This window comes from Syngnathoides biaculeatus, chromosome 11 (assembly GCF_019802595.1).
Source record: "Syngnathoides biaculeatus isolate LvHL_M chromosome 11, ASM1980259v1, whole genome shotgun sequence".
Classification (NCBI taxonomy): domain Eukaryota; kingdom Metazoa; phylum Chordata; class Actinopteri; order Syngnathiformes; family Syngnathidae; genus Syngnathoides; species Syngnathoides biaculeatus.
The window spans coordinates 16,390,920-16,418,372 of NC_084650.1; the positions used below are offsets into that span (position 1 = coordinate 16,390,920).

The 27,453-nt window shown below is 42.7% G+C and overlaps 1 protein-coding gene across 1 annotated transcript in view; it reads left to right on the plus strand.

Annotated features, from left to right (window-relative positions):
• lingo2 (leucine rich repeat and Ig domain containing 2) overlaps positions 1-27,453 on the plus strand; it is a 270,223-nt gene that overhangs the window by 58,386 nt on the left and 184,384 nt on the right. The gene's annotated exons all lie outside the window — the stretch shown is intronic.

A 27,453-nucleotide genomic window follows, 5' to 3' on the forward strand; every position in this document is an offset into this window, starting at 1 on the left:
TCCCACATTGTTTGTGTTGTATTAGCAGAATCTGTCACTCGACGCTGAAATATTGACAGAAGCCCGTTCTCGTGACGCTAAGAGGATTTACGAAGCTCACTTGACTGAACTCCAAGAAAACAAATAACGTGCACGCAGACCGACGTCAACGCCGCCATACGGGCAGTCCAAATTTAGACCAAATTAGCATGATGTCGCCCGTCTTTACCGCAACGCCGACTGATGTTCGGAATGCACTTCAAGCGACACCGCGAGGTGCGGTTAAAGTCACGTGGGCGTATAATCATTCCTCCTGCTTTTGATGATTTATTGCACAAGTGCTGCTGTTCGCTGGTGCTTGAATAGGAATATCAAAATGATATGAAGACGCATGTGCAATGCGAGCTGAGATGAAGACCGGGTGTGTTTTTTTTTTTTTTTTTTTTTTTTTTTCCCCACCCCGCTTGCTGCGAGTAAGCGTTAATGAGGAGAATCAACACTGTGACATGTTTTTTTTTTTTTTTTTTTTATACACACACCTGATAGAGCATCGCGTAACATCTACAGAAGTAATTGCTTTATCCAGGGAAAGCTGCCATTGCGGAACACGTTTTAAATATTGATAGCGATCCAGCGTGGTTTTTCTCTCGGATCAGCGATATGATCAATAACAGGTCATGCCCGATTTGTCATTTTACTGATGAAGTTTTTTTTTAAATTATAGCTTCAGAGAGCCTTTTTAATGCGATTCGCAATGGCGTCTAGGTTGTCGACGCAATAACTTTTATTGTGGTCTGCTCTTGAGCGACCAGGCTGGACTACCACCAATGTCTGTGCGACGTCGCGGTTCATGCTTCGTGGCCCTGCTATATTACATCTTTAAAAAATAAGAATAATTTTTGTTGTTTTTGCAACGTGTTTTCAGGCACAAAGTAAGTCGAAGTCAAGCCAATCACCTCATTGATTGTTCCATTATGGTAACACTGCACCAACACGCTGTTAAAATCCAAAATTAAGGCATGAAATATGATATATGGATGTCAATCCTGTTGGGCTTTCCCCCCCCCCCTCTACCGTTCTCCATGCATCCATTTTCTTTGCCGCTTATCCTCACGAGGGTCGCGGGGAGTGCTGGAGCCTATCCCAGCTGTCAACGGCCAGGAGGCGGGGTACACCCTGAACCGGTTGCCAGCCAATCGCGGAGCACATGGAGACAGACAACAGTTGCCCTCACGATCGCACCTAGGGGCAATTTAGAGTGTCCAATTAATGTTGCATGTTTTTGGGATGTGGGAAGAAACCGGAGTGCCCGGAGAAACTCCACACAGGTTGGGCCGGGATCGAACCCGGGTCTTCAGAACTGTGAGGCCAAAATTTTACTAGCTGAGGCACCGTGCGGCCCCTCCCGTTCTCACGATGTTTAATTGATCATAGCTGGATTATTGTGATAATCTCAGAAGACGTTTCACTTCTCATTCAACTGAGGTTCATCAGTTCCTGCAACAAGGCTAGGTGGAAAAGGCTTTTATTTTGAAGTTGGCCTTGGACTGTATTCCCGTGGTGTTACCAGAATTCGTAGTACGTATCATCATCGTTGTGGCTTGTTTGACTCAAGTGTGGAATTGCCATGTGAAATAGTTTGTAGAGTACACTTTGTGAATGTAGTCTTAACCATTGTTTTCATTTCAGTTTCTCCTGAATCTGAATTTGCGATTGTCAACAATTGCCAGGAATTTTGTAGCTCCTGCTTTTCCTTGAGCGTACAGCACCTGTTTGCCCATCCTTTGTCAGACGTTTGCGCAAATACTGCATCATTTTCATGCCAGACAGCGCCAGTGAGCATGCCAAGCGTTATCTTTGTCCAAAGCAGGAGAAAATGTTGCGAGACACAATACAAGATGGAATTTCTTTGTTTTTTTTTGGACATTTTCATTGTCTAAAGGAGGATTGTCAATGAAGAAATCGACAAGTTTAAAAACGTGACATCGATTCTGTGATTGGCAGTCAATACGGATGCGCCCATTTGACCAAAAACTCATCTGAAATCGTGCAACGAACCAGTGCAGGAGCATATTTTTCGGGTTTTAGGCGCTTTTCCTAGCTACAGTAATTACGACCTTTCAAGCCATAGATGTCAATTCATCCAGTCTCCTTTTAATCAATCATTTTAATGGGGTAGTCATTGGATTCAATATTACTATCATAAATAAAGGTCTATTGTTTACATACATGGTGGAACGGTGGAGCAGCTGTAGAGCGTTGGGCTCACAGTTCTGAGGACCGGGGTTCAGATGGGTCGAATAGTAAATAAGTGCTTTTCTACCTTCCCCAAGAGAGATCTCTAGGTTTATGGTTAAGGTTCCTTTCATTTAGGGTTACGTTTTAATGGTGTTGCTTAGGTTTTTCATTTGTTAATGTTACAGCTCCACAGAATATGCAGTATATTTTTATATATGTACTCTATACTCCTATTTGGTGTGGTATACATTTGATCTCTGGTATTGTACAGTCACCCATCCTCCTTTTCCAATTACTCTGGAACTACTGGCAAAATTCGACGTGCTGATCGAACTTGCTCTGTTTCAACTGCTAGCTGCAGCTAGCTAGTTGCTGCGGCTAAGAGCTATGCTTCTACACTGCGGATTCGCTCCTCTTCGTGTTCTATGTTTCCAACTAAGCTACACTTCTGACAAGTTTTATCAGTCAAGGAGGACGAGGAGTACTTAAGTGTTCCACACAAGCAAAAGGAGAGAACAGGAGAATTAAAGAAGAAAATGAGCCATGCCAAAACAGCAGAATAAGTGTAGAGCACGGGTGTCAAACTCAAGGCCCGGGGACCAGATCTGGCCCACCATATGTTTTTATATGGCCCGCGAAGGCTAATCATGTGGTCAACTTCCATGATTCTTATGAAAATCTTGACTAAAATTTCAAATTGTAAGATCATAAATGATAACATTGACATATGGTAAGCATTTTTGTGTTACCAAACGTGAAGAATCGTTGAAAAACTCAGTCTTGATTTCTAATTCCAAAACTAGTTCATTAATCTCATGTGTAAATATGATGAGGCGATTCAACAATTTTATGGTTCCACAGTCCAAATGGCCCTCTGAGGGGAAACTCTAACGACAATCTGGCCCGTGACGAGAATGAGTGAGAATGAGGTTGTACAGTATTGTGTCATCTTTATTGTCATGAACATGCGTGCATGTGAACAAAATCTGTTCTCTGCATTTTATCCATCACAGTGAACACGCACACTTGTCAGTGGAACACACTGGACCAGGGGGCACCTGAAGTGCCCGACGAGTAGTTCGGGGTATTGGTGTCTTGCTCAAGGACAGCACAGCCCTGAGTTCTGGAGATGGTCCAGTTGGAGTATGTCAATGCATACATTAGCCAGGACAAGGAGACTCCCGGGTCAAAAGCATATTAATAGTTTTTTAAACATTTTTATTGTTATTTGTGTTCATTTGCAAATTTTTTCACCATAATGATGAATTTTCATGTGGAATTTTATTTTTGATTGAATTCAATTTTGCTTAGGTGCTGCATCACCCATTCAAAAACACAATTATAATTTTTACACTTTTTTTTTTTTTATTACTATGTATACCACAACTATGAAAGGGATTATTTAGGGTAATACTTGAATTTAAGGTTAAATGGTTCTGTCATAGTATTGGTATTAGGTTATAGCAGGGGTGTCAAACAAATTTTCCTCGCGGGCCACATTGTTGTTCCGGCTTCCCTCAGAGGGCAATTATGACTGTGAAACAATAATATTTTGTCATCTCATCATCTTTACATGATCAATTTATGAACGAGTTTAGGAATCAGAAATTATGGCTAATGTGTTTTTCAACTATGCACGTTTGATAACACAAAAATGCTTGGAGTATCTCAACCTTATCATTTATGATGTATGACAATTTGAAATTTTGGTACGGATTTTTACGAGAGTCATTGAAATTTACACTCTAGATTAGGCTTCGCGGGCCACATAAAATCATGTGGCTGGCCAGATCTGCCCCCCCAGGGGCTTGAGTTTGACACCTGTGGGTTATAGTGTTAGAGTGTTGGATTGTTAAGGATAAGTTAGGTCTTTTCGAGGGTGGGGTAGGGGAGTCGGACGAGATCAGGTTTGGAGTTTTACGCTTTGAGAGTTGTTTTTTTTTTTTTTCTTTGCTAAGCAGAAAGAGGCCTTTAATTGACCTCCGGCTCAGCACACTCGGCGTGCTCAGGTGAACATCTGAGAAGGCGTCTGCAGCGCGGGTGCGAAACAAGCTCCAAACATGTCGAGAGTGCAAAAACCACAAAGCCCGTCCAATTATACACGCGGCTACTCAATATGCCTTCGCGGACACCCGCGAGTTCGACTCCCCCTCCACACTGCGTCTAACGGTTCGTTGCCGGGGAGCGATGGCTCCTTTGAGAGTCTGGTCAAAACGTTTATTGCGGAGACTTCAGGTTTTTAGCATTGGATTTTACGACACTAGCATGGAATAGCTTGTTTTTGAAGGCGGCGCATTGATTTCTGCTGAGGAAGGCATTTTCCATTAATCTCGCCGGGGCCTCGCAGAGCCGCGGATAAAGTTCCGTGTGTAAGATCCCAAATGAGCTCTATTTCAACCCCACCCCAGGCCCCCAGCCTGGTGTTTTTTGTTTTTTGTTTTTTGTTTTTTTAATGCAGTCTTCCTTTAATTTACACTGGACATCACTTGTCTTTTTTTTTTTTTTTTTTTTTTTTCCATGCAATGTAATGTTGGCAGCTCTTGACTTTGAAGAGAACGTCCAGAAATTGACCACTTCAGTCCTAATCTGGCACTTGAAGTGAATCAAGGTGGAGAAACTCTCCTGCCTTTAGGGGTGCTGCGTCCTCATTCCAATAAGTGGAGACGGCGCTGGCAGGCTGACACTAAAGAAAAGAACACACTTACATTGTCTTATCTCATGGGGGATTTTTTTGTGGGGGGTGGGGTCCTGGGGGGCTTGTTTCTGGTGTTGTAGCTCAGAGAGGCCAGGCTTGTGACAATTCATCATTAGCAATATAGAAAAAAAGAAAATGGCACTTTTAAACCTGTAGTCTGTTTTTCCTGGTCTGCATCATCTTTTTGGTTTTCAACATTATCGATGAGCTAAAGCATAGCGTTGATATATTGCAGTGTTGTCACCCTTTTAACCAACAGAATACATAATATAGTAATAAAAAAATGAACCGCTACAGATTATTGAGGCCCAATCTTATATCAGTCACTCACATTTCAAATCTGCACAGTTGAGCACATAAAATTTGAGTAAAAAGAATAGGTATTGAAAGACGTTGCTTATTTTGTGTAGTCTTGACATTAATTGACTTTTTTTTCATAAATGTTAAGTAAACAAGCCTGCTCCTAAACAATCAGTCTTCACTCGGAAGCAGGAAATGCAAGTTAAGTGTACTGGGCATGTCCGGAAGCGATGCCAAACGCGCGTGTTCAGAGCTGCTTCACAAACCGCGAGCGCATTTACGTTGAAAGTCATCAGCAGTAGAAAAAAAATAGATATTGAAAGACCTCGCTTATTTTCTGTAGTCTTGACATTAATTTACGTGATTTTTTTTTTTTCTTTTTTCATAAACGTTGACTAAACAAGCCTGCTCCTAAACAGTCTTCACCCTGAAACAGGAAATGCAAGTTAACCGTACTGAACATGTCTGGAAGCGATGCCAAACGCGCATGTTTAGAGCTGCTTCACGTACTGTGAGCGCATTTACGTCGAAATGTCATGAGCACCATGAGCCTCGCCAAAGGAAATTCAGTTACACCAGGGGTGCTCATTGCGTCGATCGTGAGGCAGTTTTGGTTGATCGTGTGACGGCGTGCCCCCCAAAAAAAGACATTTGACTATCATCCACCTTGTTGCTTGATTCAGGTGTTGCTAATACGTCGAGCGCGTGTTCTAGCAAGCCAGCCTGAGATCGGGATTTTTTTTGTCTTGATCTAAGTTCTAACAGTCATTTTCCCCGTGGTACACGTAATCTTGAAGCTGAGAACCTTTCTCCTCTACATGCTTTAGGAATATATAGATCTACTGCTAGCTTTCATCAATGGATTGACAATAGATACCGCCGTAAAACTACGCAAAATTATAACAATACATCATGATTGCTGATTTATTACAATGTATCACTTGCTTGTTGCCGCTAACGCCGATTTATGTTGAAGTAAACTTTCGTAATTTTCAAAACATATACATAGCAAACAAAACATATAGACCGTTCTGTTTATTCCTTGACAGGCCAGTCCATTTGTCTTTAGATAAAGCAGTGGTTCCCAAAGTCAACCTGGACCCGGACCCCCAGTGAGTCGTTCAAAAAGCTCCCGGACCCCCAACCTCAACTTTCGCCTGTAGGGCTTGGGGCATGGCGCTGCCTGAATCACACATCTGGGCTGGGCTCAAAATAGGATTGATAGGATGTGAGACATAGCGAGACAGAAGAAAAAAAAAAAAATGTTCTTTTCTTCAGAAAAATATTACTTATTATATCATTACTCTGTCTCAGATATAGTGTCGCGGACTCCTTGGAAAGACGTTTTTCAGCCCCTGGGGGTCCGCGGACCCATCTTTGGGAACCACCGAGATAAAGTTAGACAGATCAAGAATTTTTATTGACGAAAAATGTCCAATATTGTTTTATATCATGTTCTATTAAAATCAGATCAAATTCGAAATGATCATTTCTGAGTTTGAAGTTTTCGTTTTTTTATTTTATTTTTAATTTGCAGTCATGCTATATTAATCCAGTAAGTGATTTTAAAGTCTTGGGATTCCATCCCTAATCACACCCGCAACTTTATCTGCGAGCATGACTGACCACACCCGTACATTTTTCAAAGGTGAGTGACTGATATATATATATATATATATATATATATATATATATATATATATACTACAGGTACTTGGGGTAGGGTATCATTTCTCCTTCCAACATGGTTTTCGCCATTTCCCACAAAACCAAACGAGCTTGCACAACGCTGGCAAAAGGGCCGCAACAATGAATCATGTGAAAACTTTACAAGGCTCGTACTTGGGGGGGCCAACAGCAGCCTTGGGGTCTATCTTGCGAAACCCCTTCCCCTGTAATCTCTTGGCTGCGGTCACCTCCGCTTCGCCTTTTAGGCTCAGTCTACCTCCCGGAGTCTGCTGTGCAACTCAGTAACAGCGAGGGGGGGTGGGTGCAGACGGAGACAATGAGCAGGAGGGAGGCACAATGTGGCGGGCAAAGCTGCGAGCTTGAAGAAGAAAACATAAACAGTTGGTTGTCCTAAAGACAAAAAGAGCCAAATGGTGATATGTTGCTGCGAACAGATTGGGGATGAATAGTAGCGTGACTGTGGGAGAACAAAACGGTGGGAGCGCTGGGCACGGGAGATAAGGCTCCTCATGTGAAGGTATGAGGACGATGACAAGATGCTCTTTCTCACGCTAAACAGGCTTTTTTTTTTTCCCCCTTGATCGAAATGGCTAAAAATACTGGCAAAATAGTCTTCATTGTTTGCATTCGACACAATGACCACCCTTCTGTTAGTTGGTTTCTTTGGTACACCGACAATGTTCGTGAGTCACTTTGTCCTGCTGCACATTAACTGTAAAAAAATGATATAACTATAACATTTTTTTTTTCTGAGTACTGGAAAATCCTCGGGGGGAAAAAAAAAAAATCCGAAGACGATTGTCGGCCATTTTAAGTGCATTGATAATGCATTATTTTTTTTAAACCCCCCCAAAGTATTTTATAAACAGAGATAAACTGCCACTAAGGCTTTTCAGGTTTAGTTATACCACAAAAACGGAAACTAAATGGGATGGAGGGGGGGTACAGCAAGGTGAATCTGCGGGTGTCGAACCATGAGCTTGTGGGAGTCCACAGTATTTCGAGGTACGTGCAGTCATTAGGATGATTTTCCTCGACTTTCAAGCAAAAAATTTAAATTCTAGTCATGCTGTATGTCAAGTCATTACTGTCACTGGTGTTAAGCCTAATACATGGGAGACAGATCCAGACTCCCATGATTCTTGCTAATATCCATCCGTTTTCTTTGCCGCTTATCCTCACAAGGGTCGCGGGGCGTGCTGGAGCCTATCCCGGCTGTCAACAGGCAGGAGGCGGGGTACACCCTGAACTGGTTGCCAGCCAATCGCAGGGAACGTTGAGACAAACAGCCGCACTCACAATCACCCCTAGGGGCAATTTAGAGCGTCCAATTAATGTTGCATGTTTTTGGAATGTGGGAGGAAACCGGAGCGCCCGGAGGAAACCCACGCAGGCACGGGGAGAACATGCAAACTCCACACAGGCGGGTCCGGGATTGAACCTAGGACCTCAGAACTGTGAGGCCAACGCTTTCCCAGCTGATTGACCGTGCCGCCCTCTTGCTAATATCTTTACTAAAATTTCAAATTGTCATATCATAATGTTGAGATTGCAAAATGCATTTTCTGACCAAACTGCTTTTTACCTCAACGTAAACAGAACAATTTTCCTTGACTTCTGATTTCAAAACTCACCCATCAATTGGGGGAAACTGTGAATACAACCGTAGCCCACGACTATGAGTTTGACTTTGCCATGTTTTTACACCGTAGAATATTAGACATTTGTACAGAATGGTATAAAAGAAGTAAAGTAAATGTTTTCGTTTGGATGGAGGCTGCAACGAATTAATCGTATTTCCTATGATTTCAATGGGAAATGTTGATTTGTGTTTCAAGTGTGGTCATGAAACAAATTAATCTCAAGGCACTGTATTGGAAAATTCCATCAATAAAATCAATGTATGTAAATCAGTGATTTTAGAAATATTGATTCTTTTTTTTTGTTTGTTTGTTTGATAACCTGAAAAGGTTGACTGGTTAATATGATACTGCACATGATTAACCATTAAAAAATAAATAAATAAAATTTAAAAATACATTTTTTAGGGGGTCATCAATTTTGGGAAATCCCATGAATGAAATCAATGTATTTTAGGTATGTTTAAGAAATCATCATTTTCTTTGATAAAGCCAATGTTCTAATGGCCTGATATGACCCCACTGCATAACCATGAAATACATAATCCCAACATTTTTGTGTAGATTGGAAAATCTCAGAAATTGAAGTTTTTTTTGTTTGTTTTTTTTCAACATTTAACTGCCTTCTTTGGCAAAGCCAAAATGGTCAACGTTCAATGTAACCCACTCCATTTTTAACTATAAAATGTTAATTGAAGTCCGTTTAAAAGTGGAGGCCATCTGTAATTTTAATTTAAAATGGCTGCCTCATTTGCTGATGCGTTGGTGATGCTTGTTGGCAAACTTCCAGGTCACGTTCACCCAATCAATTAAATATTGTCATCAAATTCAGTCGTGTGGCCCTTCACATTTTGTATTTATAGCCTAAAATTGAAAGGTAAAATTACTTTTTTCTTTTTTCTTTGTGCTACATTAAAAACCAGTAAAACTTTCTTTTTTTTTTTTTTTTTCTCCAGTTTTTTGTCTTTTTTTGTTGGCCAATTAAAAAGTAGCGGGCAGGGGGGGAAAAAAGCTCCCCAGATAACATTCAAACAGTCGCTCCAGCTCTGGAATCTCCATGTCGATGCTATCCTGTCCCACTAGAGGGGAAAATGTACAGTATGTTTTGCAAAATGGTTCCAATCGCTGCAGGCCCATTAAGTTCTCGCATCTTAACACATCTGTTGATGTTTTTAAATTATACATGGATGGGCTCAAAACACACAATAACTGTACAAATAAGCAAGGCGGTGTTCTCTTCCACTGGCTACAATCACCGCATGAAGACCCTCTGAATTCATGACTTTTTAATTTGTTTACATTGCGCGCGTACATCTTGCATCAGCTGCTCTTTTGACGCTTTAAAAGAACCAGTGTTCAGTATATAAAATGGTGGAATGGAGCTTTTTTTTTTTTTTTTTTTGGGTGGGTGGAACATTAAGAGCCACCTCAGGTCAGTGAAGGCGTCGAGCTCGGCAGTTGTAACACTGGTGGCCACCAAAGTGTGAATGTGACATTTTGGAGTGCGGGGTGGTTATTTTGGTTGTTACTATGAGGAAAATGGAGGACACTCATTTGTAGCCGGCTGGAATGGATTGTCATGGGGGGAGTCATTGAAAGAGGTGACGTTTCCATGGACACCACGAACATGAATGTTGATCATATTAGCTTAGCATCTATTTAAAAATCGTGTTCTCTTGCTTGTCAAATTGACCCATTGAGGGGGAAAAAAAAAAATCCATTCATATTCCACGCCGCGTATCCTCACGAGGGTCACGGGAGCGCCTGAGCCCATCCCAGCTAACTTCGGATGAAAGGCAGTCTACACCCTGAACTGATCACCAGTCGGTCACGGGGCACATATCGACACCGTTCACTGAACGGGAATCGATCCCAGCCTGTCTGCATCAATGTCAGACGTGTGTACCACTACACGTCGGTGACCCATTGAAAAATGTTTTACAGTATTTTTGAATTTGCAGATGCTTAGTTTATTCCTTACCCTCTGCACAAAAAAAAAATATTACTGCAGCTGACTGAATTACTGACAGCACTTGTGCAAGTATTCTTTGTTTGTGCATGACAATTAGACTGCCCGTTGGTGGCGAAGACAAGCCTGACAAAAGGCGCCACAATGAATGAATAAGTGGTGCAGAAATTGTCATTTGCATTCTATTTAACTATGTTTTGACTGTTTTTTTTGTAAAGTATTTATTTTTAGAGTGCAGTATCCCCTATTACACAACACATGGCGGTTTTTTTTTTTTTTTTTTTTTTAAGCATGCTGGAATTAATTGTTAGCATGTACAGTCATTTCTGCTTATGTTGGTGGACTGTCAGCATAATTACATTTTTTTTTTTTTTTTTTCTGAACACAACAACAACAAAAATGTTGGCCCCGTGGGGCAAGTGTGTCCGACTCTTAGATAAATTTGCTCTTTCACACTCTCCTATCTCAGACGACTGGGTTAAAAACTTGTACCCTGATATCACCGCGTCCCGTCTTTTAAGATCATCATCAGGGCTTTATGATGTCAACTCAAATGCGACCGAAACCACTCATTACAGTGGTGACGTCATCAAAAGTGGATCACGATGACTGTATTATAAGGAGAAAATGTGTGCTGGTGGTCAGGTGGGGACTTTTTTTTTTTTTTTTTTCCAAAGGTTGCTTGAGGTATGTATGTATACATACTTTTAATACGTCTTGCAAACAGGCAACCGAATGTTATGTAGCCTGGAAAGCTAGTGCTAGCACTAAAGATTGTGCGTAAACAAGCTGTCGTTCTGTCAAAATCATGCTCCAGAGTTTCGGTGAGAGTGAAGTAATTTCATTAAAATTAAGTAATTTAATTGCAGTAGGTTAGCACCGGACGGCACGGTGGACCAGCTGGTAAAGCGTTGGCCTCACAGTTTGAGGTCCCGGGTTCAGACCCGGACCTGCCTGTGTGGAGTTTGCATGTTCTCTCCGTGCCTGCGTGGGTTTTCTCCGGGCACTCCGGTTTCCTCCCATATCCCAAAAACATGCAACAATAATTGCACATTCTAAATTGCCCCAAGGTGTCATTGTGAGTGCGGGTGTTGGTCTCTATGTTCCCTGCGATTGGCTGGCAACCAGTTCAGGGTGTACCCCGCCTCCTGCCCGTTGACAGCTGGGATCGGCTCCAGCACTCCCGCGACCCTTGTGAGGATAAGTGGCTCACAAAATGGATGTATGGAAGGTTAGCTCTGATTATTCCTATCATGTTGTAATGTTGGTTTGACCTGACTGATTAGAATCCATAACCTGATGAGGGCAGTGGTTTTCCAGTCTTAATCAAGGTTAATGGAATATGTTTTCCAATTGGAAAATCTCACATCACACCAACAAACAAAAACGTCACAAAAAGTAGATGCATTATTAATAGATGCAAATCTAATCGAAGACAATTAGTTTGTTCTCTCAACGTGCCGCATTGGCATAAATCGATGAGCAAATATACAGTATTTATTATAAATATACATTTATTGAGCAATTAAGTACACAAGTATACACTGTAAATGAACGGGTCGTTTCAATAGGCTCGTTATTCCATCTTCTGATTGGATCGATGAGTGGTTATCGTTTTTTTTTTTTAAACTCACAGCCACAAAAATGCTGACCGTGTAAAGCCGAGTATGGATGTGCTACTTCCAGAAAATTTAGATCTCCATCTAAAGACTTTTCAACTCCCTCCTTCCTTGCAGAAATTTGACCAGCAGTTGCATCTGTGGGGTTGTTAGCATGGTTTATTCATGAGTTACAAGTACTCAGAAGTGGTTTTAAGATTTTTTTTTTTTTTTTTTTTTTTTTTTTTTTGCTGCTGATTATACCAAAAAAAAAAAACATGGGCAGATTGTGTTGACAGTGTGAAGACACCTCTAAGCCGAGTTTGAGACGTAGTGGGCCTTCTTTCATCATTTAAAAGCGTTCCCAGATGTACCCCAAACATCAAGAATCGTTTTACTTTTCACCACCGCTCTTTGTAAGCTGACTGAAAGCAGCCCGTTTTGAGGGGGCGGTTTTGTCACATGCAAATGAACCACTAGTCTCCCCTCTACTGTGGGGTGTACCAGCAAATTTAAAGGTCAAGTGTCATCCCTAGAAACATTCTAAAATAGATATTGTAATGAAAAATACATGTAACATTATTCACTTCAATGTCTAAAAATAAATATGAGCGGAGAGCGCGTCATCCATGCGCAAAGTTGCGGAAGTGTCATTCGACATCCAAGTGGTCGACATATTGGTTGCATCTCCTGCCCGTGACGTCACTCTGGGACTTCCGCGACAGAGATGAGCCATCGCGCCCCGGTACTCATTTTCGCCGCCGAGGTTTACAGCGTTGTCGTCACTCGCGGCTGAGTGCGCCACAAACAATTCTTTATCGCTGCCGCCATCGGCGGTGTTGTTCATCGCGGACGACGGCGGCGGATGTGTACGACCCTGTCTGCAATGGCGTACTCAGCCGCGTGCGATGACAACACCGTAAAGCCGCCCGGATCGGCACCGTGATAAGCCACCTCGGCGCCGAATATGAGCCACCGAAGCCGGACCGGCGGACGCAGTGTCGAAGCTGGCGAAAGCTGCCGCATCGTGCCTCGCGGGCGAGCCTGACGCCGCGCACATCGACCCGTTTAGCACCCCTGTCATACGTACCCGGATCTTTTGTTACATGATGAGATGCAGATTAAGTGGTCCGCCCCAAACTATTATTTTTCTTTAGTAGCTGTATAAAAACCGACCTGTCATTTGGAACCCACGAAGCTCTCGTCCTTTGCACCCGTGCAATCCATTTTTCACGAGGAACCGGGTCTCTTGGAAACTAATGAAGGGTAAATCTGGCCTCACGAGGGTTCAAGCAATGTCCAGCAATGCAACAAGCCGGCATTTTGGCTAACACAAAGGAAGAACGAGCTACCTTCCCGGAGGTAAAACTAATTGAAAACGCACATCCCGAGATTGCATTTTCACAGCTCTAAATGAGCTTCGCCACAGAAGGTGCGACCGAGACCACCTGTGACATCCGCAATTGCTAAGGAGGAGTCTCAAGGAGGTCCCTTGACAGATGTGAAGGTCACGGAAGAGGAAATGGATGCCCCCCCCCCCCCCAACCTCCCCTCCTGCTAGGTAGTTGATGAGGAAGCAGCAGTAATACTTCCTAGTTGCCTGGAAAAGGAGCAAAATTCTGAGCCAGAGCCAGAAAAGGACACTCAGGCGGCCGGGTCGGCCTTGTCGACAAGGCCGGTAGCGGCTGCTGCATGGAAGCCTTCCGATACGCACGTCGACACATTTAGCAACCCTGATTTATGGATGACGCCCCCCAACTTTTTTTTTTTTTTTAAGTAAGGTTGGAACCCACAAAGCTCCCGTGCAATCTATTTTTCACGACAAATCGGGTGTCTTGCAAACTTATGAGGGTGAAATCCATCCATGTCCAGCAATGCAACGAGTCGGCATTTTAGCTAACGCGAAGGAACAACGAGCTACCTTCCCGGAGGTAAAACTAATAGAAACAAACGAGTCGACTTGAGGGCGGTCCTGCCATGTACGTCACTTCCTGCTTCTTCTCCAAAACAAATCCCTCGAGAGGATTTTCATGGCGGGAGTTACAAAAAGCCATATACGTCAAAATTATGTTTAGAACATACTAAAAATCATGCATTTCATGACAGTGGCCCTTTAAGGATCCAACAACACTGCAGCACTTCTGATTTCAGAATAAGGGTTCGTGTCCACAAAATCAAATGACTTGGGTCCTTGGCTGTTTCAGGCCCTTCAAAATGCCCTTAAAAGTAATGAAATTGCGTTTCGGACGTTAAAAGGTTGATGATGTGTGAAAAGACGGCCTAGCGTGAAAAGTGTCCTGGTCAAATAATAAGAAGGGCTGTCTTTGGTCGTTGCTCTTTGTGGCCTAATAAAACAGCGCTTCTCCTTTAAGAAGAATTTGTAAGGGCAGTCGAGTCCTCTGCGCAGGGGTTTTGAGGGGAGGCATTAATTAATAAAAGATGCTGCCTCAGCAACATTAACCAGCAAGGAGGAGCATGAGGTGGAAGACGATGAGGGGGAACTTCTAAAAGCACAGCATTCCCATAATGCACGCTCCATCAGTCATCGGGACCCGATCGACTGTCCGACCACATCCTCCGGATTATCCTCCCGTTCGGGTGGAGACTGGAACAATAATGGCTAACTGTTTTCTCTCGTTCACATCGGATCACGTAGCCACAGCCTCGAATGTCTTCCCGGCCGTCCGTTCCTTGACGTTCCGTGTGTTCATTTGAGCACTTAATCGTCCATTCTTTTAGCTCGGATTCAGCAAAACGGCCGAGCATTTGAATGATTTCTTGTTTGCTGAAATTATAGCAAATATTGTACGTTTTCAAAGGTCAGTTTTGGCAGTCAACAAATCTGTTGCGGCTTTTCACGCGACTTCAATGTTTACAGTAAATGTGATTATTGTCTCATCTTTGTTTTGATTCGGATGTTATCCCGATCAGACTATGAGAAGACTGGGGAAGAGATTTTTGATTTGGTATTTACCTTATTCTGCAGATGACTTATAAAAAAAAAAATATATATATATATATATATTATATATATATAATATGGCCTGTGGGCCGGAACTGCGGTGCAATCTGGTCCGGAAGATGAATTTGAAAGTGGAAGAAAATACAGAAGACACTGGTGGTGGGGTCTTGGGATAATTTTTGAATCGTTCTTGTGTGAGAAATGGAATGGTATTCATTTCTAGGTCTTCATATTATCATTACATATCCATCTCTGCCTACAGAAGTCAAAGACTGAGATGCGTTACTATATTTTACAGTTCCGAATCCCTGTGATTTGACTATTAGAAACGCCAAAAAATGTATATCTTCGTTCTCGGAAAGTGCAAAATAGTTTTCTTTTCATGAAATAATCAAAGCAGCTGTTACGAGTTTTAGTAATCGGAATTATGTTTTGCTAGGTGTCCACGACCCACAGAAAATGGTTCCACGGCGCACTTTTTGGGTCCTGACCCGCCAGCCGAGAGTCACTGCTGTACAGAACATTTTCGAGTGTTCCCTTAGAGGGGACCCCCCACACACATTTTACGCATGACAAAAGGTCCGTAACGTGGTTATAGTTCGACATCTCTGCCGTTTGCCGGCTGAACTCAAAAAGCCCGACAAAACGACCGCGTCAATTACCTGCCCGCTTTGTGGTTGCTCCACACCCACTCGACTCAGCTTTGAAGCCAGGAAGTGTCGAGATGACGATTTAGGCAATTTAGTCATATTTTGCGGATAATACGTTTCTCTGATGATAACCTTTTGTGGTCGCAAAAGGCTACAAAGAGGGGTGCCGAAAGCTACTGCCAGTTGGCTTTGCTTGGGGACTTCGAACCAGCAGCCCTCCAACCTTCAGCATACGCACTGATGATGATTGAGCATTGATTTATTATTTACTGAGCTGATGAAATGCGACCCACCGGCACCTGATGTGTCTTCTTCTGGCTCTGGCTCTGAATTTTACTCCTTTTCCAGGCAACTAGGAAGTATTACTGCTGCTTCCTCATCAACCACCTCGCGGGGAGGTTGGGGGGGGGCATCCATTTCCTCTTCCGTGACCTTCACATCTGTCAAGGGGCCTCCTTGAGACTCCTCCACAGCACTTGCGGATGTCACAGGTGGTCTCGTTCGCACCTTTTGAGGCGAAGCTCATTTAGAGTTGTGAAAAATGCCATCCCGGGATGCGCGTTTATCTAATCAAAAGTAGAAAGCGCCTATAATATCTAATCAGCAGCCGAGAAAGGATGACCTGGGGGCATCCTTTAAGTATATCTGTTATTGCATTCATTCATAGGTTGCTAATAACGCCATTATATAGGCTTATAGTGGAAGTGCATAGATTTAATAGTTGTTAAACTCCTCAACTACAATTTTGTACTCCTGAAACTTTCAGAAAAAGCCCTGGCAAATTGGAAAATAGTCGAAGTTATGTATACTTTTGTCCGTGTTAAGGCTATTCCCAACATGAATTCTAAACAAATGCATTTAAAGGTCAAGTGTCATGAAATGGACGAGTTTTAGTATGTTATTAATGAAAAAACAGCAGCCAACATGGACCCATGCGTTTTTTCACCACAAAACATGATTTTGACGTATAGAGCTTTTTGTAACTCCCGCCAATAAAATCCTCTCGATTGATTGGTTTTTGGATTGGAGAAGAAGCAGGAAGTGACGTACAGGACAGTGGATTCGTTTGTTTCCATTAGTTTTACCTCCGGGAAGGTAGCTCCTTGTTCCTTCGTGTTAGCCAAAATGCCGGCTCGTTGTATTGCTGGATATTGTTCGAACACTCGAGGATGGATTTACCCTTCGTAAGTTTGCAAGAGACCTGGTTCGTCGTGAAAAATGGATTGCACTGGTGCAGAGGACGAGAGGTTCGTGGGTTCCAAATAACAGGTAGGCAGTAATGCACCCTAGATCGACGGTGTTCAACAAATACTGCGGCGGCTTTGAACATACCCCTAAAAGCAACATGGCTCGGCTCCACCTCCTCCTTATATGCCACCACGGCAGCCACACCGGCTGAGGCCCCGAGTTTGGCCGTCGCTGCTTCTGTGAAGGCTGTGCGTCGCCTTGATGGCTCATCGCCGCCGCGGAAGTGGATCGGACGGGGATGCGGTTTGGCCGTGATCCGCATATCATCTGAATATGGCTCGAAACAATTTTGTAATATTGCCCCGGTAACTTCACTCGGTCGTGTGGTGTTCTCCTTTTCGAAAAAAGCTTCCGTGTCAGACGGGGCGCGTTTGTCTCCCATAGTTCGGGTGCACCGCATGTTTTCATTGGCGAATGTCCGGGTGACGTCACGGACGGAGGACGCAGCCAATATGGCGACCACTCGGATATCGTAGAATGACACTTCTGCAACTTTGGCCATGGATGACGCGCTCTCCGCTCACATTTATTTTTTCATATACACATTGAAGTGAATAATGTTATATGCATTTATCATTACAATATCTATTTTAGAATGTTTATAGGGCTTTAAGGTTTGGCATGGATTGGGGTGTAAATTAAAAAGTGGCCCAGTAGTGCCCTCTGGAATTTGGGGAAAATCTTGCCTCCAAAGTCAGTTCCACTTTTTAGTGTAATTTAATAACAATGTCTCATAAATAAAGACCCTCGAGAAGTCTCAAGAAGGCACGCCTGAAAGCACACATTCTCCCATTTTGATATCATTTCTTGGTCTTTCTTTACCTACAAGTGTAGCGCCTCTCTAGTATAAAATACTTTGAAACGGTAGCCACCTGAGTTCTTTCCTCACTCAAGTCGGAAACAAATTAATTAGGAAATAAATTAACACAATGGTAATTACTCTAAATGTCTATTACAACTTTACTCTTTACTTGTGCATTTAATTCTCTATCAAAATGTCTCTGAAATATTTCCCCTCATGAGTTAATATTATCCTAATTTAAATAAGCAAGCTACCAAATAAACTCACCACTATTTTAACCGTCTTTCAGATAGTCAAATAATAAACCTGGTTATGTAACACAAAGTGTGAACATTTAATAACAAAATAAAGGATGAAAAAATCAAACATGTCAAATAAACAAAGTCAATATAACAGGTACACAATGCACACACTCTAAGCTAAGGGCCCCAAAAAATTTCCCATGTCCCATGCATGCATTTAGCCCCTGTGGTAGCGGCTAACTCCACCACGTTACGGCGTGATTTGAGTAGTCCACTCAAACGACACCTTATCCCAGTTGAACTTTCAACAGTACTTGTCAAACACATTGATCAACTTTCGAAAAATATCCACCGTTGACTTTTTGTCCTTTCGTTGTCCTCCAACAACCACTCGTCCCTTGGACTCCATCGAGCCTTTTTTTCCTCTGTCCCTTTCCCGCGTCTTCTCAACACGTCACTTCCTGTCCTCCTTAAACAATGGTTACAACAATAAAATGACAAAAGTATTTCTTTTTCACAAATGACTCAAACACATTTAAATACAAATCCCTCCAAAAGAAAATAAAGTCAGCACACACAGATATTCCATCACATTGCATAAACAAAACCTATAACCTCATTGCTACTCTATTATCCTGAAATTTTACCTGTACCAACTTTTAACCGGGTTACACAAGGAAAAAAAATCACTCTGAAGTCTTGAGTTTAGCAGTAGGAATTAGGTACGCACTTCCATCATAAGTAGACACCAAAAAAATCTCAAACTCATGACGTTTTGCTCCAGTGACAATTTTTGCTCATTTTTTCCTTTTCATGGGGTCCTTCTTTTCCCCCGATTTTGTGCAATTTCTACCAAATACAAACATTTAGCTTTTGAGCCTTTTCCACTTTGTAGCATGCTATTTAATTGCAACATCTATAATTTGGAGCTCTGCGAAGACTTCTCCAGAGCCCATGCCTGGAAAAACACGGAAGGCTGCAATTTTGCTTCCAAGCTGCACTCTTTGTCTCATTTTGCCCAATTCCATGTTTCCTTTGGATGATGATTCACTCGTTGAAGGGATTTTGTCCCTTTCTAAGACATTTAGACCATTATTTATAGTAGACAGTTTGTCAACTCCAAAAAGTTGAGTTCTTGTCACTGTGTCTGGGGCGAGTGTGGTAGCTGGTCATTCACATTTGAAAAATGTACTGGTGTGGTCAGTCATGCCCGCAGATATAAAGTTACAAGTGTGGTACACCAGTCTTATAAAGTTGCAGATGTGTGTTCTGTTTTCTAATCATGAGTGTACCCCTTTAAGAGCGGAGGGGGGCGGTGTCAGGTAAACGAGGAAGTAGAAGCAGGCCGAGCAGCAGCTCGTTCCGTATTTGAAACAAAAAATGATGTCAGGGTGTGGTTCACTTCCAGGGCTCAGCTTAGAGGGGACATTGATCAAGGCTACACAAAATAAGCGACGCCTTTCAATATCTATGTATTTCTGCTCGTAACAAATTTCACGCGCGTGATTTTTCGTGCTCGACTGTGCAGATTTGCGAGTGCGATGGTGTTGAATCTTTAACTCCCCATGGTCAGAGTCATGTTGTCTTAGCATTTGGGAGATATGTATATCATGAGTAGACCCACCAAAAAGATATATAAATATCGAATACCTTCATACCTCATTCCTGTTATCACAAAAAAACCCTCATAAGCATACAGTAATTTCAGGATTCAGCCTCTGAAATTAGCAACGAAAGAGAGATCAAAAGACTGAACAGGCACTGATATATTTAATTGCTGTTATATTAATTGTCTTGTTTTGAATGTCACTATTGTCTGATTGGGCTCTGAACTTTTTCCGCGATAAACGCACGCGTTTCTCCAGGCGTTATGTTTACACTTCATTTGCGCTAAAGTTGCACAAATCTCATTAAAGTGAGAGACATTTGGCAACAGTGTCTCGGCTGCAGCGCGTCGTGATTCTGATTACACTTATTATTGCAAACGACGCATTATTAGCGTTTTGGGTTTTTTTTTGTAATTTTCCCGCTGACATTAATTCTGTTAAAATACAAGCGGAATGATCTCGTATCACACGACAGCCAATTCACGGACCAGCGGAGAGGCGCTTTAACGCAAATATTCCAATTTCTTTCATTTCTTGCTCCATTTGCTGGCACCTCTATGAGGATGAGATTGTGGCTGGAACTGCTGAAGCAGAAAGTAAACATTTTTTTTTTCCTTTTTTCCCCGAGCTTACTACATGGACAGTGTGGCTAGTTGAGAATCTGAGCAAATGATTGCACACGAGATATGATTTAGCAAGGATTTGTGTAAAAAGCACAAATTGCTTCATGACAACATTTGATTTAAAAATGTTTGAAATAATGACCAATCTGTTCTTTCTACTTTGGAACATTTCTCAACTCTCAATTGTGTTGTGGCGATGCGGGAAATACCACAGGGAGACGAGATCTCAATTTCCTCGTGACGTGCAAACCAAGTGTTCGAATCAAACAGCCAGCCAACCTCTCCTTTTGAAGCCAGCCACTCCCTTTAGGTATTTTTCATCTCCTGCCCCTCCCTTGAAGATACAGGAACCTCACCAAAGCAACTGTGGGAGGGGGAGATTTTCCCTCTCGTGGGTCACCTACGTGTTGCTTTTTCAGGAAAAACAACAGATAAAACTTGTGAAGACTCTTCGTAAATCCTTGAAATGATCATCAAACATCAAAAAGACGCCAGCAGCAAAGGTTTGTAATTTAGTGACACCTTGTGAGTTTTGTGGCGTTGTGTTCAGGCCCCTTGAAATACGTCCTCCAGGTTACGAAGTAAAAATATGACTGATTTAAAGAAGAAGAAAAAATGTAGCCTCACAGAGTACATTTGTAAAGGAAATACCATTTGGTACATACATTGGCCGCAGTCGTGTAAAAGCCGCAAGTGCCCACATTGGAACAGACCTTAAAATGCAAGACATTTACAAAGAAACACGGCACACAGAGAGTTTCATGCAAGCTGCGCTAATGCTAGCACCACCGCGCTAAAATTAGCCGCATCACCGCGTAATCCGCAGGGTTGAAAGAGTGTGGGGAAAAAAAGTCGAGGCTCACAGGCCAGAAATTACGGTAATTGTTTATCTTGGCCGTAATTTGACTGCAGCACGACACATTATTTTTCAAGGCACACGGGACTTGTTTTCATTAGTGCGACAATGGAACAACTTAACTCCTGAGATAAATTTGGTATAGCAGAGTTGCATTGCATTGCGGTTTGACTCAAGCCTTTTAAAAAGATAACTTTTTTTTTTTTAATATATTGCCATTGTTAAACAAACAACAAAAAAAGGTACATTTCATTCCATTACCCATCTCAGTTACATCGACTCATTTCTTAAGGCTTTGACTCTCCAGGGGGGATGCTTGGACCACCTGCTTGGCTGCACTGAACCAGAAATTCCCCCCGCTGTTCCCTTGATACGGGGCTGTATGCGGGCTCGTACCACATCTTCCCAGGAGCATCTCAATCCTCGCTGCCGTGACATTCTCTTTCACCCCCCTTCCAAAAACCCCTTCACATTAATCACGTTTTCTTTGTGTGCCAAAAATCCATTTGAGCTTGGCCTACATACAGACTCTTTTCAGCGCCCCCCCCCCCCCCAAAAAAAAAAAAAAAAGCTCACCGCAAATATCCCAGTGGGAAATGTGACACTGTTTACAAGACTGTTCCAGATATTTTATTGAACGACTATTAATCCAATCACGCTCGAGTATGGATGACGGAAGGAACGAGCTGAGCCTCCTTGATTGCTCTTGCTTTAGTCGGGGGGGGAAAAAAGAAGGAAAAAGATGAAAAATGTCGAACTGTCCATCATCATGTGACTAAAATGTGAACATTATGCGAGGGTCCATCTGATAAGAAAATGTAAGAAACATTGTAATTGTCAGAGATACAAAAAAAGAAGAGAAAATGGCATTGTCACATCACGGAAATGAAAAAAGAATCACGTAATAGTCCATCGTCGCAGATAAAATTCACAAATGTTACCGTCCATCATCACAGAAATTAAAATGAAATTCCAGCAGTCCGGTCACAAGTAAGAAGTAAAAAGAGAAAACGTCATAACTGTCCAGTTTCACAGAAAACGTCCGTCACAGGACGTCATCAAGCACACAGAAATTTGATTTAAAACAAAACGAAAAAAAAACAAAACATCGCGTTTTCGCACAGAAAGATGACTAAACGCAAATGTCGTAACCGTACCTCTTTAAAGAAGTGACGGAAAAAGCGTCACAGAAGTAAAACAAAAAAATAATAAATTCATCACAGAAATGAGAGCGTCGCATAATTGCTCATTACAAAATTAAAACAAAAGCATGGGAAATTTGTCCTATAACTCGCCATAGGAATATTACGGGAAGATGTTGTAGCTGTCCATCATCACAGAAATAAAAAGAAAATTCCAGCTGTCCAGTGAGTGAAAGCAATCTAACATCGCAGAAGTAAAACGAGAAAATGTCATAACTGTCCAGTTTCACAGAAAACAAGGCGTTACGACTGTGCTAAATGTCCGTCACAGCACTTCATCAAGCACACAGAAATTTGATTTTTGTCCATCAAGCAAAGAAATGCGCAGAAAGGTGTGACGGTCGGTGTGAGCGCTCCCGGAGCGGCAAAGTCTCTTTGTGTGTCATGTGCATGCGCATATATTTTGTAAACTTCCGGCCAGTCTGAAACATCCCCATCCATGCTTGAACATGGTCCATTCGACAACTTGTCGCCGAGTGTTCATGTTCGCTATGGATGAACACAGGGAACGTCCATATGTGTGTATATCATTTTTTTTTTTTTTTATCAACTTTTGTTTTAAGGTTAGGTTATAACGTATGTTAGCTCCCTCTATGTAGAAAAAGGGGAACTATGAGACCGGGGGATTTCCCAGTAAGCGTCCGCTGCGTACCCAGAGTTCCCCCTGTTAGTAACACATGCGCATTCCTCACAAGGAGACTTTTCAGCACGGGGGAGCGCTCAGACCGTCACACCGGTAGATGTCGTAACTCTTTATAGAAGTGATATAAAATAAAAGAAAGGAAAAAGCGTCACAGAAGTAAAACGGGGAAGACGTACAATAGGTGCCCATCCCCACAGAAATAAAACACAATAAATACATTTTTCAGCGTGGCATAATTGATCATAAAAGTAAAAAGCATAGGAAACTTGTCGTATAACCCTCATCATCAGAGTTTTACGGGAACATGTCATAACTGTCCAATAAAGTGAAATGAGAAAAATGAAAAGAAAATGCCCATCATAGATGCAAACGATAAAGCATAAAATGTAACTTTTGTCGACTGTGAGGTACATCATCCTAAAACAAACCTTGAAAGTGTTACAATGTAATCATAAAAATGGAAAAAAAAAAAAAAAAAGGAACATGTTGAAGTAAAGCCGGAACATAACGGAACTGTCAAGCTACACTAGTAGGAAAACATGAGGAAAATGTCTTCGCAGTCCATCATAGCAGTAAAACTGAAAAATGTATCGTAATTGAACATCACACAAAACAAATATCACCCAAATGTAAAATAAATAAAAGGAAAAAAGAAACACCCACAATGTCATAACATTTCATTGCTGAGATTAAAAAAAAAAAAAAATGTCCGTCGTCCCAGAAAGCGAAAAACAAGAAAATGTCCTTAACCTCAGGAGTTATACAAAAACAGTCTATTACCGCAGAAGTAAGAAAAGTGAGAAATACAAGAATAACATAACTAAAGTTCATAGCGGAAAATGAAAATCTTGCAGCTCTTGCAAACAAAAAAAATGGAAACGCACATCCATCTTCAACAGCATAAATTCGAACAACTGAACCGTCCGCCCACGCAGAAATAAAACCAAAACAAAACAAGAAAATATCCCGGTTGCAAATCAAAAGCCTCTGAAGGGATCTCTCAATGAAATTCAAAAGAAAAAGACAATCTCCATCATCGAAGTCAAATGACGCATCCGAGTCTGAGCATATTTTCATAAAACTTCGTGGATGGAAGAAGCAGACGTGTAACTGACGATCTGGAATTTTGCTGCAAAGAAAATGCGCATATGATAGATGTGACAACCACTGGGATGGCAAACAATGTCATCCCGTCAGTTATTTCACCAAATCAATACTGAATGACTTGAGGGCGCGGCGACAAATGACAGATGATGTTTTATTGTGAAACATACAAAGCCTTTTTTTTTTTTTTAAATTTTCTTGCCAGGAGCTCCGCCGTGTCTCATTTTGTTTCTTTTCTGAGCCCGCCGCTCGCTCCCAGTCATACAATCTGTAATTGACATTGAAATAAGAGCGCATAATGTGCCTGCATTGCGCCCAACCCCCCCACCCCCCTCCCGTTTGATGTTTGGGCCCGCCGGGCTGCGACATTCTAATCAATCTGTCGCATTGTCCCGCCCGCTAAATGTTTTGGCGCGCCGAAGACAATAGTCGTTTTCAAGCGAGGCTCGCCGGCGTTTCCAAAGCCGCCGCCGCCGCCGCTCTGAGCGTTCCCGCCAGAAGCTGCGGGTGATCGCTAGCGCGCTCGCTTGCTTTTTCGCGCAGGCACACGCAGCCTTTCGAGACCATCAATAATTGAGGTTGCCACTCGCCGACGGGGACCTCTGGAGAAATCTGCGTAATGAATGCAATCAGTAGGCAGTGGTGGAAACACAAACCAAAAAATATATCGGGAAACGGATACTTCTCAAACTGTTTTTACTTGAATTAGGGATGAATGATTAATTGCATTTACAATAATATTGCACATTAATAAAATGTGATTTTCGCCTCCCACCACCTTCGGATGAGGGTAAGGGTCCTGACACCAATTCAGAGTACCCACCCTTTTTTGAGTCCTTGGAGGGGGTGGTTGGAGAGTGCCCTTGCTGGGGACTCCATTGTTCTGCTGGGGGACTTCAGTGCTCAAATCCACAATGACGGCAAGACCCGGAAGGGCGTGATTTGGAGGACCCCCTTCGCCCCCATCCAAAATCAGAACCGAATTGTGTTCTGTTTTTGGACTACATTGCACATCACAGTCGTGACCGAAAGAACAAGATCCCGGCCGAAATGAGTTTCCTCCACAGGGTGTCTGTGTTCTCAGTCATCCGGGTGGGGCTCAAGTGTCGAGCCGCTGCTCCTCCGCATTGAGAGGAGCCAGATGAGGCGGCTGGGGCGTCTGATGTGGATGGCACCCGGACGCCTCCCTTGTGAGGTGTTCCATGCAAGTCCCACTGAAAAGAGACCCTGGGGATGACCCAGGACACACTAAAGTCTGATGTCTCTCGGCTGGACTGGGAACGCCTCAGGATCCCTCTGGAAGACCTGGAAGAAGTGGCTGGGGAAAGGGAAGTCTAGATATCCCTGCTAAAGCTTCTCCTCTGCATTGAGAGGGGCCAGATGAGGTGGTCCAGATGCCTCCCAGGTGAGGTGTTCCAGGCATGTCCTCCCAGAAAGAGACACCGGAGATGACCCAGGACATTCTGGAGAGACTGTGTCTCAGCTGGCCTGGGAACGCCTGGGGATCCCTCGAGAAGAGCTGAAAGAAGTGGCTGGGGAAAGGGAAGTCTGGGTATCTCCCACCTGAGGCTACTTCACCCTCAACCCAACCCGGAGAAAATAGATGGATGGATAAATGCTCATCAGCTTGTCCATAACGAACACCATGTTGAAGGATAAGAGTGTCCTCATGTCCACTTGACACCAGGATACCCTACCTTGACAGAACTTCCTTCGTGTTCTAGGGGAGCCTTGGGACATTGAGTCCAAGTTGACCATATTACGTGCCGCCACCAGCTGAAGGGAAACGTGAAAATACTTTAAGGTGGTCGGTAGTTGTCGTGGCGACAACCCCAGAACCTGTTGGACACCAAGGGTGAGGGATTCTGTCGGACTGAAGAAGGACAACAGTTTTGTAGCAAAACGTCTGGCATGGAAGGAGTTCGGTGAGGATGAATGGATGGATGCATTTAATCTGCCTTTTCATTGACGTCTTGAAGAATACACAATTGTTGTAGAATCTTCCATGGTGACAGAGTTGTGACGTAATCTAAGAGCTCCATTACAAACTTTTCCAAGGAAAATAATGGAAATGAAAACAAATTTTAAGGAAGTTTGTAGGTTTAAAGCTGGCTATTATTACCATTTTTAAACCTGCAGTGTTCATGTATTTTGAAAGTGGCTCGCTAGAAAGCTTGTCAACAAATATCTGAAGGTGTGCCCACGTGTGAAGTGTGGAAAGAAAGCAAGTAAATTGAGTGTGAACTGCCTGTATTCCCAAAATATGTCATTCTGAATTTTGCTCATTTGTGATGCAACAGTACATCTTACAGAATGCCACATTCACACTGAATTTGTCTGCCCATGAGATCGGCGACTGAATAGAGACAACCAGACAACGCCAAACTAAAACGCTTTCAAGTCAGAAGCTAAGCAGAGCTGCGATGTCGCTACAGCCACAGTTTGGCTAACAGCATTATCACTGTTTGCTTGTTGTAAGTGAAATGGCGGACGGGCTGCTTCGTGCGTCACATACGCGACGTACACCCGCCCATCAACTGCTGATTGGAATCCGGCGCTTCGGTGACGAAGTGCTTTCTCCGAGAATGAAAATACAATGCGTGTGTTTGGAGCTCGGACTCGATGTCAAGAAAAAAAAAAAAAAAAAAGTTGACTGCGGTCTATATTAAAAGTTAAAACGGTCTATCTTGTGGATGTCATGGATATGATCCTTTAAATAACCCCGCAACAATCAACACTTCCCTCATCGGCGTTGCCGGTAATAGAATGTGACAAAGTGCAAGCCTGTCTGCTTTTTTTAATGAGATGCCAGGTGACATCATTAACTCACATTATGCCCCGAACACCACCAACCAAGCAAGACACGCAACCTAAAACACCTATGACATGACATTTTTTAAATTTTTCATTTTTTTTTTTTTACAGTGTTCACGCCTTGTTTGGCTAATCCCAAACGACCGGGGTCCCGTTCCCGCACGAGCGACTGTACATTAAAGCTTAAGGCTTTATCAGCGTGGCTTTAAATATAAAAAAAATCTTTGGTCCCAGAGTGCTGTCGGGTGTACGTGGGTGTGGACGTGGTGACTGTATAGCGAGATGCTTCGTTTTGCTGCTCTCGGCGCCTCGTCTTGAGGGAGAAACTTGTGCGTGTGTGTATCCTTGTGTCGATGGTAAACAATGTTTGTTCAGTTGTGTTACGTCTGGGGTACTGCATAAATGCATATCGCTAAAATGACCACCAGCCAGAGGCTCAGTAGCTCTGGTTTTTGTTTCAGGACTTCATGCTCGGCGAGAGCCCAACGTCGTTGTTACACTTGCGGTCCGTGAACAAATCTGTCCTTGAATCCGGTATTTCTCTGTACCGAACCAGCAAATCACAACACACATGTACCGTATGTACTGTTAC